Below are 16,746 nucleotides of genomic sequence, written 5' to 3'. Positions count from 1 at the left end.
CTAAAATGATAAGCAAGTTTAACACATTTGCTTCAGATAATTTATATTCTAGCCTTTTTGGGGAAGCCTTTTTACTTATTTTTTCTACAAAGTCAGAAAACCAAGTTAAAAGTGCTATATTTTTAATGTTTCTTAATGCTGCACGCTTCCCAGTATCTCAAATAGAACTATGTAATTAGGCAATTTAAAAACTTGTCAAAGCTGCAAACAATGCAAGACCAGACAATACAGCATAGACATAACACATTAGACTGAGTGTTAGTTATAAAATAAGAGGCGACATGCATAATAGGGAAAGGAGTGAACTGAGGGCATGGAGTGGAAGTGGAGGGCTGAAATTCCTTCAGCAGCCTCAGTTGTTCTTAAACAATTGTATCTAGTTGAGTGTTCCAAGCGTTTCTGAACTTTTCTTATTGCTCTCTGGGGTGGAGAGCTCTTCACTCTGTGGCTATTCCTTCAGAAAATCCAAGTACCCTTTTTCTATTCTGGGCTCAGGCTTATTTCCTGGTTTTCTGTGAACTCATGAACTTGATGCAGGCATGATCTCTGCAGCTGTCAAAACCCAAAGTCATCATGGTCTGACTTAATACATTTTGGCAAATGAACAACTGAATGTGATTCACAGCAGAAGTTTGGCTACTGAAGATGGCTTTAATTCTTGGGTCTCTCTCTGTTCCTTCAGCTGCCAGGCTGCTGGACAGACCCAAGCAACATTTACTCCCTATTTTCTTTGTTATTACACTCCCAAGTGAAAAAGGCTTTTGCCCAGCTTAAACTATAGTGTCTGATAAAGCTGATGTTAATATTTGTTGTATGAAGATCTCTACAAGCCATTAAAAAAAACCTTTTTCCATTATAATATTCACTCTGTCACTGGGATCCTTCTATGGGGTGACCTGCTTTCAGAAAGAGCTTCAGGCTCATCAAGTTCTTCATTAGCAAAGTGTGCGTGAGAGAGGTTGTAGGGCACTCTGGGACCTGTGACAGTTCAGGAGTATCTGCATGAGCTTCTTAGTTTTAATTATCTACACAATAGTAAAGACATTAAGTCAGAACACAGTTTGGTATTGTGAAAGGGAGAAGATATTTGCCACTTTAAGTATTATACTATATTTGAATTCTTCAAATGATAGACAGGATGCTAGCCAGAATCACACAGGATACCACAAAAAATACTATCAATTCCTGTTTAATGAGTTAGAATAGTATATACAGGGAGGCAAATGAAAATATAGAGATATTTGTATAGTATATTCATTTTCATACTTAAAATCTTTCTTCAGTAGCTCAGGAAGAGCTGGCATTCCCTGTTCACCTCACTGGGGAAACTCAGGGTTTAAATAAGTCTTCTCTGGCTAGTTAAAATTTCTTGGCAGTTCATTACCTTGGTCCTTAATTGCATTCATTTCCCTGTGGAGGTTCATTGGAGATTCTCCATTACATGGCTGCTGGGAGATTTCCAACAATTCACATTTTTTCCACTTAATTTCAGACTCAAATATTGATTCATTTTCAGAATGAGCTGATAATAGGACTGAATTTCTGAGTTGGAGAGTTAGATATATGTACCGTAGGGTATTATCAGTATATGCTGTTAATGTATGCCCTATTGAGTGACTCTGTAATGTCTGCTGTCTAAATGAACTCACCAAGCTTTTCCTTCAGAAACAAATCAAAAGAAATAACATGATGATGGCTTAATGCCTCTGAAGGTAATGAAATTGACAGAGACTCTTTATCTCATCGTGTGAGATGCTGGTGAGAATACAAGACCTGAATGCTGGAGCTAAACGCAGGCTCAAATCCAAAAGTTATAGATGGTGAATAAACTCCTTTTCCCCATGTATGACTAAAATATCACACTGAGATCACTGGGTTTCATGCTATGGTTCAAATAATTTGTGAATATCTGTCAGTTTTTTTTAACAAATCCAACTTGATTTGGATGTGAAAAAAAGAGCCCAAAAGCATTTTCAGGCTACTTGCTAGGACTTCATTCTATCTGTATTAGTTTCTAACCTGCCTTCTGACAACACTGTTTAACAGAAATGTTTAATTGAAGTTCAAACACAGATAGCATGGCATCCCTGCTTTAGTCAGTAATCAGACTATTAGGACTTTCCTCATTATCACTGTCCAAAAATGACTCCTTAAACTGTCCAAGTATCTTTTAAGGAAAGAAGTGTAAGACACGATGTGGAGATTCTTGTGGCAATGTCCTCCAGGTTTTCTCCACTTTCAAGATCTTAACATAGAGCACTCGCACACACTGATGAAATCTTCTCAGCTTGGCTCCTGGCAATTTTTGAATAAGTGGCCTCACTGCACTGATGTGCTTACACCCACTGAGCCCTCATGTTCTGAGAACTGAAATGATTCTACCAGAAACCTTCAGATGATGTTAATAATTTACCTTTTGTTATAGAGAGTTGCTATCCTATTTGAAAGGTCTTTTTAAAGTAATCATATCTTTCAGCCTTAATCAGCTGAGAAATGCCTATGTTTTCAACTAATGCCTGTCTGTAAAAGAGAAATTCATCTTGACATTACGTGTACTTTTTTGAATCCATACCACTATTAGACAGAGATTGCTACATATCTGGAAATAGTCCACATCAGTAAAATCAAAGTTATTTTGTTTTCTTTTCCATCAAGGTATCTTAAGAATTCTCTATAATAGTAACTTTTAACTTTTCCACAAGACATATCTGGTTGTGTATGTGTTACATATTGAGGAGTTTGTTTCTTGAGTTTGCACTAGAAAGTTGATTTTTCTCCATATAACTTTTATATTTTTTATCTGTTTCCCATGTGGGTATTGCTTGGATCTGTTACCATCCAGAGCATTACAGATGCTCAATCAGAGAAAACAATTGTGGCGGTGGGGAAGTCAACTAGAAAATTAACAAGCTTTTGCAAAGCAGAAAGAAATCTGCATGAGTACAGGACCCAATTAACAACAAAAGTATGAATGATCTCTGTCTATTGGTTTTATGACCTTTCAGATATTACTTATCTGTACATCTTCAAAATATTATTCCAGCACCCTTGTGGTTTTGACTGGCTTACAACTTTAGGGGCTAGATGTGCACATAAAGGGAAACAAAATGCCAAAGCAATTATAGTAGCCATGTGTGTAATTTAATATTAAAAAAAAAAAAAAAATAGCTGGAAAAACATCCTAACCACTGAAGCTGGGTTAATACATACAGACCAGCAGCAATTCACTGGATCCATCCTCATCTTTGTGTCAGGACGCTAAGGACACCCACCAAGCTTTGCAATCTCTTCTCCCGTCCTGGGAGTTTGGCTGATGTGATGCAGATATTGGGTAGGGCTGCTGGTAAAGCAGCTAGATCAGAGAAAGAACTGTGAGAAACCTTGCCAGAGACCTCCCCTTCTATCCTGGGACCCATATTGTGCTCAGGCCTCATCCTTGGTCCTTGTTTGATCTGCACTGCAGGTACACTCTGCCTGGCCATGCATCAATTTGATCTTATCTTCATAGCTTGACTTCCCAGCATGGTGGCTCAGAGCTTTCCTATTACAGTGGAATACCTCCTTGACATTTGTTAACATCCCTTCTGTCATCAGCTAAATAACAATCTGTGATGAAAAAGCAACTTGTAGTGTCCCAATGAAGCTTACTAATCTGTGCATTTGAGATGGAGGCAGAAGTGGGACAAGACAGGAAGGCATGACATCCTTGTCAGGAATCTTTCCAACAGTTAGAACCTTTCCAGATTCTCTGCTTTTCATATGGCAGAACAACAAGCTGTTTTGTAGGGATATAGAAAATGCAAACTTAGAAAATGTGTTTTTTTTACCTGATGTCAAAATATTTCTGCCTATTATTGCTTCATCTTAATATATTTGCCTGACAGAGCAGTCACAGCAAGTTGGGTTTGAACTGAGACTTTTCACACCTTGGGAGCTCATTCTCTTCACAAAGAGACTTAGCACGCAAAGATCATTTCCTCTCTTATTTTAAAGGCAGATAGAAAGGACTGAAGAAAAATAAGACTGTTGCCCCAAAGTGTAAATTCTTGTATTAAGGTTATTTTAGTGCATTTCATACTTCTTGTTGCTATGTTCAGGATCAAAGCATTTTTACAGAGGCCTGGCCAGAAGACAGGGATGGAAAATCTCAGATACTGGGTGCGAGGAGTTGGAATACAGGTGAAGACTCAGTGCCTGTGGAAGAGAGGGGACTGGTAGGAGAAAAGGGGGAACATGTGAGGGGAAAAAAGTCAAAGGTAACAAAACAAGGACAGAGGAGAAGCTCTAGATGGATAGAAGTCATTGTACTCCATAGGTCAACAAGCAGTAATTACATTTGTTTTCTTTCAGCTGTCCCATCAGTGCATCATTCGGGTTATTCATACACCATGCCATTTTGTGAGAGCGGCTTTCATCTGTGCTTCCAGCACATGGAGTCAAAAACTTCTGTGGGCCCTGAGAAGTCAGGCATGATGACATGGAGGGAGTTTCTGCAAGCACTGATTCTCAGAAGGGAAGTGAGTGCTTTCCTGCAGGGAACCCATCTCTTTAGTGTACTTCAGTGCTGAGATAACACTGTAGTATCTGCAAACAAATTATCCGTATTGATCTGTCCAGCTAGGTGTGTCTGCCAACATGTCATTAACTCTCTGCTAAAGCTAGAGGAGTCACAGAAAGCTCATGTAGCCGATAACACAATTTAAATGCATTCTTCCGCCTGATACTTCATTCCCCTAAGAACTGTGTGGAATGACTTTCTCTTTTTAATCTCTTCCTGATTCAACAATTTAGTAAACTTGTTGTACCTATTCCAGGAAATAATAAAGTACATTCTTGGAGAGGAAGAGATTACTAGACCTGTTATTCACAGCCATTGGTTAAGTTTTTGTACACAAGTAAGTTAGACAACTGCAACAACTAAAAAAAAATTCAGTGTGGAAAAGAAAATTACAAATATTTAAACTTCTTTGTTTTCTGAAAATGAATCTTGAACTAAAACTAGTCTGAAACGTTCATGAAAAACATGGTCTTCCCTGCTTAGCCTAATCCCTCAAAATGTCTCATCTCTCTTCTTCTATGTCTTTTGACTAAATCTTGAAAAACAATTGTCTTCATGAACTCTGTTCCCTAACACAATTTCTTTACTTATCAAAGGCTAGCTGCAATTTTTTAAGGAGAATTTGAAAAATGTACCAATCTATTCCTGATGCTAAGCACTTAGTGTTGGCTTAGAAGCCTGTAACCTATCAAAATTAAGTTTACTTTTATCTAAAACTTCTTCAAGGAGCAGGCGACATAGTTTCAGAGACTGCTTGTCTTGTCCTTCCCGGAACTCCTACAACTGTCGAATAATCTCCAAAGTTCTCCCGTTTAGGTTTGACATATCTTTGAATCTTTTATACTTGGCACATCACCAGCATGCTCCATTTGACTTCCTTTCTTCATACTATCAATGTTTACAAGTCCTTTAGTTTGTGTCTTAGCCACTTCCTCCAGCCGAGCAATTGTGTGAGCCAGGCAAGAGAGGAAAAGGAGGCACAGCTCCTTTCAGTCTCTTGTCAGCTTGCAGCAAATAGCTACCTACTCACTTTTCAGAGGTTTTGAAGGAGGAAAGTGCCATCAGGAATTCATTGTGCTGATTGGAAGAGGATGCAGTACAGGAAACGCCATAAAATGAAAAAGAAAAAAGAGGAGTCTTAAAATAACATTTTAGTTAAGCAGTAGAATTTCTTGCCCTGAGAAATGGTGGGTGACAACAGCTAACACAGCTTAAAAAGGACATTTGACAGGTTCATGTAAGAGAAATACAATCAAAGGTTGTTAAATACAGAGAATGCCATTAAACAACAGGCTTCTAGAAACTGAAAGAATATTGCTGGAAAATGTCACGCTTTGTTCCAGTACTTACACTCCCCCCTTACAGGTATTTCTGGCTCTTGCTGAAGACAGAGTACTGGCAGAGATGGGCAAGGTTTGACTCAGGACATGTCTTCTTACAATCCTCAGCAAATAACCTACTTAACTGCACTGGGGGGAGGTATTTTTGGCTTGGGTTCTTTTCTGGGATAGCAGGTCAGAGGCCAAAATGGAACACTGAGAATGAGGAACAGAAGTTCTTCTGCAAGGTGTTGATTTTTTTACTTTCAAAACTTCATATACCAATGTGCTTGGGTTCTTTAAACTCAGCATGTTTCTCATTTCATCTTGCCTTTTTTCCCTATTTAATCTAAAATGACATCTAGAGAGTCCTGGATTCCTTTAACCTAACTTCAAGTATCAAACTCAAGAATCTATATTTGGATCAAGGTCACCATAGGGTCCCTCTGCAGTCAATGAAGAATGTGATGCAGCTCCAGTGAGTGATTCATTCCATAGGTGGGCTGCACCTCTCTCAGGAAGTATGAATTAAATATGCAGAAACCCTAGCATGACCTTGTTTCTAACTTGAGCACATCAGCTAAGTGTCTAACTTGTCAGGGCCTCGAGTTAGCAAGGAACTTACTATCCTTGTTCCTGCATTCTAGAGATTTATTAAGTGCGTGTGTAGTGAAAAGTCACTGGCTCTCTCAAACTTCTAATCCATAGAAACCATGACAAAAGTGTTGTGACAGAAATATAAAATCAAAATGTACAATTAAAAAAAAAAAAGAAAGGAAGGGCAGTTGGTTGGAATCTTCCATTTCCAATTAGTTTTTATACACAGATAAATATTATCAGGATAAAAAAGAACAAGTTTAATAAGCAGAATAGAATAGACCATATATAACACCATGTAAAACAAACATTTTTCCACTATATAGCCAGCAGGTCCTGCTATGATATGTGACTTATCATTCTTCATTTTCCAAGTACAATAGGAAGGAGCCATAAGGGTTTTATTTGCCATTCTATTGTTATATCTGTTTCTATTGGAATTCCTTTCTAATTTAGTAATTGAGCTAATTTTGTACACAATAAAATGTCACGATAACTTAATTCTGCATTTTGCAAGGAAAGAAGAAGCAGATGCATTAATGAGGTTTCCTGTAAGCAATCTAATGGGATGTAAGCAATCTAATGGGACATGATTCATAAAAATGATCACATAACAATTTTTACTTGTGAAGGGCATAGTTACACATTGTTACCATAACCTTCCTTTGGAAGCATATTAGACTGTACAGTATTGCTTCTTTCACTAGCAGCAGAGCTCTGGAAACCATTATTATTTTTTTTTTTTCCTGAAGAGTTTAATTAGATGAGTAAGAGCAGTTTCGTTAACCATTTTGTTAATATCCACACAGAATATGAGGGTTAAATGCTATTTCTCATGATTTTACCGAATTAGTTTTCATTTTATGAAGAGATGATTCATAAACATATTGTGTTTGGTAAAACAACTATAATATTTTCCAGTACTTTTCTGCAGTTTTTTTTTGTCTGAGATATCCAGATATTCTCATTTTATAGATAAGACTCCTGTTCAAGTATCCTCATATGCATCCAGAGAGCTCATCTCTACTTCTTCCATGATACTCACCATTTCCCTTGAGAGTGTCACAAAGCACCAACTGACACAGAACTTCATAGAAATGATAGTGACAATGCTATAATATGCTATAATATTTATCTGGGAAGACTATGCTAGAGTCCACTCCAGTCCCTCACAAACAAACTTTTCTAATGTGTAGTAGAGACTTTTCATCCCAGAAGTAATCTCAGTCACTAAATGGGTATCACCTCAGTTTAACAGTGGACCCCAACACAAGACCAGTAGATCTCAACCTTGACTGTTGTTCACATAGATTAATATACATCAATACAGTAGTAAAAAGAGATACCTGAACTAGATACCTGTCTGTGGTATCTGCATACCGTGTAGTTTCCTTTAGCCTCATACTTCACTTGGGCACTTTACTGGTTCTTCTGGAGACAGTTGAGGCATGTCTACAAGGTGTTTGTGCTACAACTCCAACCTGTTGACAATAAAATCCTCTCCCAGTAAGCCATTAAAACAAGGAACACCCAAAGCTGCTTGTGGACCTTCCATCCTGGCAGTCAAAAATCATATAGTAAGCATAAAGCTGGAGCAGAAAGAGTGAATAATCTTATTTGTCACTAAATCACAAAGGAAGCTTAGGAAGCAAGAAATGTTTGGCCAACTGTGAATATGAAAAGAATATTTGCATACCATCAAGCCAGTGTGGTGATATGAACAATAGCTGGAAGTGATTGGAACTCTGATGCTCTGTCTCATGCTAAAGACAGCAGTCCCGTCATTTTCCAGCTTTTCCACTGTTTCTCAGTAACTCGATGTTCTCCAAAGGTCTTCTACCCCAGCTTCAACTCATTCTTACCCATCTTTAGTGTTAAGGCCTGACAGCAACTCAGCCATGCCCTGGGAATGGTACCAAATGTTCCAACCATGATGCAGAATTGTGTGAGAACATTAAGAGAAACACATGGTCTTACAGAGCTCCTGGAAGAAGGGCTCACCAGCAAAGATCGAAACAACAAAATGAGAGCCTGCTAAAAACCTCAGGATGTCATTTTTGGTTTATCACACTCTCCCCCAGAAAAATCAATAATTCAAAGCAAATGGCAGTGCAATCTGTTCTGAAAATATTCCAGTGATGATTTCCAACATACAACATGCCTTCCTACATTGAGGAAACTTTAATTGAAATCTCTTACTCCGGCTAGTACAGTTACAAACCCACTGATGTTTGCAAGGTAAGGAATCAAGCGCAATAAGCAGCTGGTTCTTCTACCATCTTTTTTAAGACAAATTTTTTGTTCCTATAAAGTCAAAATGTTTCCTGGTAATTTCTCTTTTTTTTAAATCATCCTTTCTCCCTTTGTGTCTTTTTTTCCCAGAAATTTTATTGTAAGTCAAGACTCAAAACCCCCTAAAGAAAGAAACAGTCCAAGTAGAAGAAAGGAAGAATTTTCTGTTACAATAAATGTCTCCCAAAGACTTCTTTTTATGAGAATATGAACACAGAACCTTTCATTAACATATTAAAACTCAAATCCTCATATGCCTCTCAGCCTGTCATTATTTATAAAAATGATAATGTCTTACATCTGTCATGATTCTACGCTCCTGATTTCATTTTCAGTCATAAGCGCATGGGTTAGTGGAGGTACCAGCAGTGCTTAAACTTGAGTTTTTTGAGAAAAGTGCTGTTTTGTTTGGTCTGTGATTGTATAGTGCCTACTGCAGTCTGATCTGGATCAATGGCTTCAACTCAAAGACAATATGCCAATACACATAGCGAATAATAATGAGAAAACTACTCCATTCATGTGGGACTGGAGATAGCGGTGATTCTTGGCCTAGCAACTTCACTATATTCAGTTTGTCTTTTCTTTCCAGGAAGGATTGTCTTGTAGTAAAGCGTTGCCAGAGACCTCAAAAGACATTAGTTCGATTTCTGATGTTTTCTACAGATTTCTGACAAAACAAGAAAAATCATTCACTAAACTAAAAAGCAGATTGCAGAACTTTCTTCTACTCTGATATTTTATAAGCACTTGTATTATGAATGCTCTAAACAGAGAGATCACTTTTGTTTGTTCAGAGTAACTCGGTGGGAGTTATATTAGTGGGGATGTTAGGCTGTGCTCTAGTAAAAATTGAAAATGTTAGTGAGCGTTCATCAATCAATTGCATGATTCAAGGCTAGATATACACTCAGTGCTTTACAAATGGATCAAAGTGAGACATATTTCTAGGCAAAGAATGATCTTAGAAAATTATGACAGGCAGTGTCTAGAGTGGAGTGACTCAGATTCATAAATTTTACTAATGATTTATTTACCAAAAATGCATTTGTTTAATAGTCACAGCTCTTCACTGACTTGGCTGGTAGCTTAAAAATGAAAAAAATATTGGAAGTATAAAAATGCTGTAATTCAATGTTTTCAAACAAGATGTTTCCATTTTTGCCTTCAAAATTATTTTAAAATTGCCAACATAAAGAGTAAAAATGAAGGGTAACACTTCTGCACTTCTATTCTGGTCAGCCAAAATATTTAGTAACTCTGAATGATTTCTTTTAAAACTGTTACTCAAAATAAAAATAATTGGGTTTAGCCCAGTAAAAATGTAAGGTAGCAGACACTCAGCTGGTATGGCTTAAAACAGGCAATTAGTAGTAAAGTTGGCATATGTTGTTGGTTGGACTATCTAGCTGGCTGGATATTCTTGGGTTTTTTATAAGCCAAACTATGAAGAAACTGCTTCTAAAGATTTACAGAGCTTTACTGCCATGAATATATGAACAAATGTCAAAAACAGAACCAACTTTCTCAAACAACATTGTGTCTCAAAATGTATAAGGAGCTGTACTATTGTCCACATTCTCTATTTATTTTCAGTATTCATCAGATTTGAGAAGATATGGTTAGTATTAAGAGAGACTTGGATTCTCATGTACTCCATATAAAACTATGGTCTTCATAAAAGACAATCTGGCAGTGACATGATGTCACAGTACTTTTAGTATTCCACTTTAGAATATTAGCATTTCTCTTTCTGACTCACTAATGATGTTTGAGAGTGCTTAGTGTATCAAGCAGCACTGCCATTCAGTCAGAATTGAAAGGTTCAGTTCACTGTGACCGAACAACAAGCTCCTTCTATTGCCAAAATACAGCCCCACTCATTTTAATGAGCTTTTATTGATCTTAATGGCAGAAGACACCACTAAATGCAAGCCAGCAGAAATTACAGAAATGATAGCAAAATGGCCAGAAAGGTGATTCTCCCAATAAATATTTTTAATGTCTTATTTTCTAGGCAAGCATAAAGGCTACACTGGCTATGCCTTAATGTATTCCTGCGTGTTCTGACAATGGCATAAGAAAAAAAAAAAAGAAAAAAAAAATCAAACAAAGCAAAACAAACAAACCAAAAGGCATATTCTCAGCACAAGTCATCCAGTTTCTGCCAGAGGCTGAGGTAAAGTGCACATGCATCTTACAGGACTGCAAGATCTGCTATAACTGCATGTGCTTAAAAGGCTGCAACAGTTGGATGTTGATTCTGATTCCATGAAGATTTATGAGAATCTGCTACTAATACTTATCCTCATATCTGCCACTGGAGCATATTCAAAAAGGGCCTTCTCAGTCCTTACTGCCTGACACGAATCACAGCAGGAATTGTCAGCTGAATCTGTACTTATTCTAGCAGCTCTGCCTAAACCACCCAAATTCTGGGCAAGTCTTGGCAAAGAAGGAAGAAGTACAAAATAATGTGTGACTTTTTTACCTACCGATGTGCAGCACTAGACACTTGTTTCCCAGAAAATCTTATTATCTTGTCCCCATCTCAAATTGGGTTGTGACCAACCTGAGAGAAGAATAAGGCTACACTGGCTTCATTTGTAGAAGATCTAGCCAAATCTCTCCTTCAGTAGAAGAGACTAGAGGCAGTTTAAATAATTCTTACAAGACTCTTAAGAATACTGCAAACAAACGGAACACAGCACACTGTGAGAGTGCCTAATTTACATATCTTTGTAGAGCAAATATTACTATTATAAGTGAAGCAGTAACAAATACTGGTTAAACCATATCATTTTAGTTACATGCAAGAGTACAACAAGAATATATGAAAATTCAGGAAAAAAAAAATTGGAGCTGTGTAAAATAAAGACAAAAGAGATATTATTATGCCCTACTGCGATTATTTGCAATTTCTCTCACACTCAGTTCTGGTCCTCAGTAGACTAGGACAAGCACTTGCCATGTGGGAGGGATGAGGGGGATGTATTTGTGAACATTTGCTTTCACAACTGAGAAATAGCTCCGAAAATATTTGTGACTTCTTTTTATTTACCTATATGTACATTTTCCTTTGCAAGTGTTTTTGACTCAAGAGAGTGTCTAGAATTTCAATGGACATGGCCAGTCATGATGGGAGCACTCACCAGCTACCATTAGCATGAGTGTCCACTCAGCAGGATTCAGAACCCTAACATGTAAATGCCACCATGCATTTGGGTAAGAGAACTGTGGTCACAATCACCATTATTAACATTAAAGAATTTGAGCTCTCTACTTCTGAACATGTGTCATACAGGAGCCTTTAAACCTTTGGTTTTCATTTCTGCCCGTACAGTTCCCAGCATGTTATCTCTTCAGTTGCTTCTCTTCTGCCTTGATTTTCCCTATTATTCTAGATTTCTTCCGTTTGCATCTGCAACCTCTTATCTCCTTCTTACCTTTCCAACCTCTGTTCTCCACCAATCTGCAAAACCTGCCTTTTCTCTTTTTCCAAGCCTCTCCCTTCCCACATACTGCCCAGAAGTCCAGATTGCTCTCCCTGTTCATACACAAAGGGAAGCTCAGTGCAACTCAGTGGTTCAGGCAACCTGAATATGACAGCATACCAAACTGATATGCTTTCTGGAAAAATACAGAATTTATTCCACTAGAAAGAAAAAATTTTTAGCCTAGATAAATCAAAATCTCCACAATAAAGCAGCAAGCAAAACAGTCCTCTATTTTTATGACAATAATGGAAAAATAACCTTAATATTATGACATCAAATAGCTGGTAGTTACTACTTCCAGACACTGATATTGTTTAATATATTTCATTCTGAAAAAAACTCCATTAGACATTGCCCACAAAATACCATAGTTTTGCAGCCATCATTTAGCAAGGGTAGCAAAACTGAAACATCTTATTAGGCTTGTGTTGAACAGAAAAGAACCCTAGTTTTTTTAAGTCTTACTCATAATACTTTCCTACAAAAAGGCATGAAGAGCAACATTTATCTTGCTGAGACAGAAGTGGCTGAGTTTCAACATGTGCTTCCAGAAAGTGCAAGAACTTCTAATGCACTCAGGTCACCTCTGCTTGCTTTCTCCCTGTATTTGACTCCCAGCCCATCAGTCAAAAGGATTTCTTTTGTTTTCTGTCAGTAATGTGCAGTGTCTTAATGTTGGTATAGCACGTAAAATATTATTCTTATTATCCTCAAGATAAACACAGTGCATGGTTAAGGGACTGAAATGCCAAGTAACCTACTTCAGTTCCTATTCACAAACAAAAAGATTCTGGTATAAATAAGCAAGAAGAGAAAGGAGCAGCATGAAGCAAGCAAATCTGTACTGAAGTTGCACTTCAAAGTGAAGATAACATTTTCTAATACATCTGTGACCCACATCCTCAAGGAGATGTAGAAGTTTTACTCCCATGCCTAAATAATTTTAAGGCTGTGAGTAGAGATTTCTTAGAAGAATGGCTAAAATTCTGTCCTCCAAACTACAGTGTATTCCTTTAAGGAAAGGCTTGCAAAGGGGAAAATGCTTTAGAGAGTATAATACAGGGCATAACAGAGAAATGAAAGCATTGTACAAGCTCCTGAGAATGTCTAGGAAATACTTATGTAATGGTGAAAGTACTGGTGCAACTTGGTTTACTGACTCTTCACATGTATTTCTGTGAATGACTGAAGTAAGGAAAATGATTGTCTCACTCTACACTGCAATAGCACCGACTCATTAATGCGTGCAGTTTTGGTTGCCACAGTACAAAAAGGATATAAAACTACTAGAGATGCCCAAAGGAGTTGTACAAAGATGGTGAAAAGTTTAGAGGGCAGGATGTATGAGGAGCGGCTGAGGTCCCTCTGTGTGTTGGGCCCAGAGCAGAGGAGCTGAGAGGAGGCCTGATGGCGCCTGCAGCTCCTCACAGGGAGCGGAGGGGCAGCGCTGAGCTCTGCTCTGTGTGACAGCGACAGGGCCCGAGGGAACGGCATGGAGCTGTGTCAGGGGAGGGGCTGCTGGGGGTTCGGAATAGGCTCTCCACCTGGAACAGGCTGCTCAGGGCAGTGGGCACGGTCCCAGGCTACCGGAGTGCAAGGAGCACTTGGACAACACTCTCAGACACAGGGTTTGGATTTTGAGTGGTCCCGTGCAGAGCCAGCAATTGGGTTCAATGAGCTTTGTGGTTCCCTTTCAACTTGGGATATCCTATGATTCTATGATTCTACGTGCAGAAGGGAATATTCAGCAGGAACATGAGGAAGAAACAAGCCATCACATCAAGCTTCCATTTCAGGCAGGAAAGGAATTGTTCTGTGGAGTTAAAGGAGCCTCTGCATCCTTTTCTGGTCCATCAGCATCTAATCCTAAACAGGATGATGGAATACTGTTCTGGATGTAGCTGGCTATTAGTCCACAGAGGTTTTAGGTTACAAACCATTCTCACTAATAGTACAGATATATTTATTGTATACAAATCCCTAGCCCAAGGTTGGCAGCCTAAAGCCTGTGAATGTGGAACACTGTGTAAAAGAAATCTATTTACATGATGGTCTTATAATTTATTTTTGCTGTGTCATTTCTCTGCACTGACAGATTCCAGAGAAATTGACTATAAAGGAAAACATAAGCAACTCTGTGAATTGTACTTCAGTCTCTGGATTCAGCTCACCCCTTAAAAGTCCTCTGACCCAGCTTTTGCAGTTGATTGCATTACTGTAGAAAAATCCTTTTATTGGTGTAGCTCTGTTACGTATTTCTCATTCAATTACTTTTTCTTCGTTTTTTTCCCCAGAGAACATCAACTTCAGGGAATATTTCTAGTGATATGTTAAGACATAAACAATGTAAATCTTTATTATAGTAGAAAGAGGAGGGAGATTCAGCATCTTGGCTTCTTCTGTTGAGCAGTATGTTTTGACACTTTCAATGTTTTAGGTTTTCTCTCTTAATAACAGGGATTAATACAATGTGCCTACAAAGGGATTATGTGAATGAATTACACAGGAGATTAGGGGGATATCTCATTTTGTGTGCCCATCAAAATAAAACCTCTCCTGTCTCAAAGAAAAACAGCCTTCCTTCTCTCTGTCATTAGACCAGATCATTAATTGTACTACAGCAACCACTGGACTGGAGGAGACTGGTGAACCCAAAGACAACCTACATTCCCAGCAAAATCCCAAACAATCTATCATGCAAAGATCACTTATTCCAGCTAAGAAGTTGAGACATGCATTCAGTCCCATGTGCCTACAGCCCATCTCACTTGTGCTACACATCTCTACCAGATTCCAAACCCCTGCATCAGAGCCTGCATCAGAGTTTTAACTGCAGGAGAGCTCCTATTGGCTCAAGGTAAGCAAGTTGCAACAATACCAATTCCTTCTCCTTTGAAGAATCTTAAAATATCTTGCAAACTGTGGCCCCAGCACATCTGGGATAACAGGTATTGTTGTGGTTATGTAATGGGTAGCTAAACTAAAATGTTATCCACTCGGAGAATCAGGGAAAAAAAAACAAAATACAAAAAACAAAATATAGCACACAATTGTGCTGTAACCACAAGAAAACCTACCCTATTTGCTATTCTCCCTGCCTTGGTTTAAGTATTTCCTAGTAAAATATAGTCATCAGACATCTGTTTGGCTCCTTCCATGTCAAGGATCACAGCCTTCTCTAAAAATTGTAAAAGATACTGCTCAGCAACTGCAGTTCCACCCCTTAAATGCAGCCCTATTGAAGCTGAAATGTAGCCACTGCTTAGTGATCCAGCTCTGTGTAATCCCTGTCAGGAAGCAGTGACAAAATGAAACTTCTGGAAAAACTATTAGTTGAGACACATTGTACAGTAGTTTAAAACGTCAATTGTAGAGAATATAAAACTCACCCCAGTGTTTGCTGACTTTTCCTTTCACACTTCTCCATCTCATTAGAGTAACTCGACTTACATTGCAATCTCCATCACTTTTATTTTCTTATTAACGATTCCATATCAAAGTCCAAAAACTGCATCTAGCTGCATCTTCTTTTACAGAACTGGAGGGTTTGGCTGGGCCCTGTGGCCACAAAAACCTGCTTCAGTATTATAGAGCAAATTCTTTTCCTTCCTTTCTACTCCCTTCCTCCACTTTTAACCAACTCAGAGTGGTCCTGTCTAGCTCTGAGTCCTCTGGAACCAGTTCCTTCTCTGCCATATGCAGGATGATTCAGAAGGATGGATTGTCTCTGGAAAAAAAAGATGCACTGAGAGAAAGCTAAGAAGATCCCTTTCTGCTTTTAATGTCAGACATGAGCACTGTTCTAGCTCTTTACCTTCTGCTTTACAAGCCCATTGTAACCCCATCAAAAAGCACAGATAGATCTATTAACTTTTTGGGAACAATGAAAATCATACATTTTCTCTTAGGCAATCAGTGGAAAAGAAAAGAGCAAAAAGTATCTAAAAGAAAGAAAAAATGTAAGCTAGGCTGGGCATGGTCCCACGTAGCTATTGCAGGATAACCAACCCACTGCATAATATTTCTATGACAAGTGCTAATGGGTTTTAAATGTCAGGTGCTGTAGCATAGCCCATCATCTACGCAAAGAAGTAACCGGTATTTTTTATTTGCTTCACAAAAATAGTTCCCCTCCTGTTGCTGCCTGCTGAACAACACCTGCCTGGGGTGCACGTGAGTGGGAGAGAAGTGCTGCAGTCTGACTTGCTTGGCAATCAAATGGAGTCCTGCATTCCCTGCACGTCCTTCCCTCCTTGATTATAGGATTAATGCCAGTTCCAGGCAACAGGGTATGTTCTGAAGTGAACTTACCAGTACAAATCCTTACCCTGATCTATCACCAGCACAGTATAAAGCTGTGACCTATTCTGCTTCCCTAGACAGGGGCTTGAAAGCATAAATGTGTATTTGTGTACATGTGCATATCTGTGCATGTATTTACCCCTTTGTAAATCACATGACCATGCATGGATAGTAGTTATCA

At 38.5% G+C, this 16,746-nt stretch overlaps 1 long non-coding RNA gene across 1 annotated transcript in view; it reads left to right on the top strand.

The window, feature by feature from the left end:
* The window catches only part of LOC146545393 (uncharacterized), a 58,095-nt gene extending 41,349 nt beyond the window's left edge, over positions 1-16,746 (top strand). The window contains exons 2-3 of the long non-coding RNA XR_014881242.1: positions 14,861-15,120; positions 16,390-16,746. This is a non-coding gene — a long non-coding RNA (uncharacterized LOC146545393). The remainder of the gene's footprint in view (positions 1-14,860; positions 15,121-16,389) is intronic.

This window comes from Meleagris gallopavo, chromosome 1 (genome assembly GCF_905368555.1).
Source record: "Meleagris gallopavo chromosome 1, MGAL_WU_HG_1.1, whole genome shotgun sequence".
Lineage (NCBI taxonomy): Eukaryota > Metazoa > Chordata > Aves > Galliformes > Phasianidae > Meleagris > Meleagris gallopavo.
The sequence above is the reverse complement of the archived record's forward strand: the minus strand, read 5'-3'. Positions and strand labels throughout refer to the sequence as shown.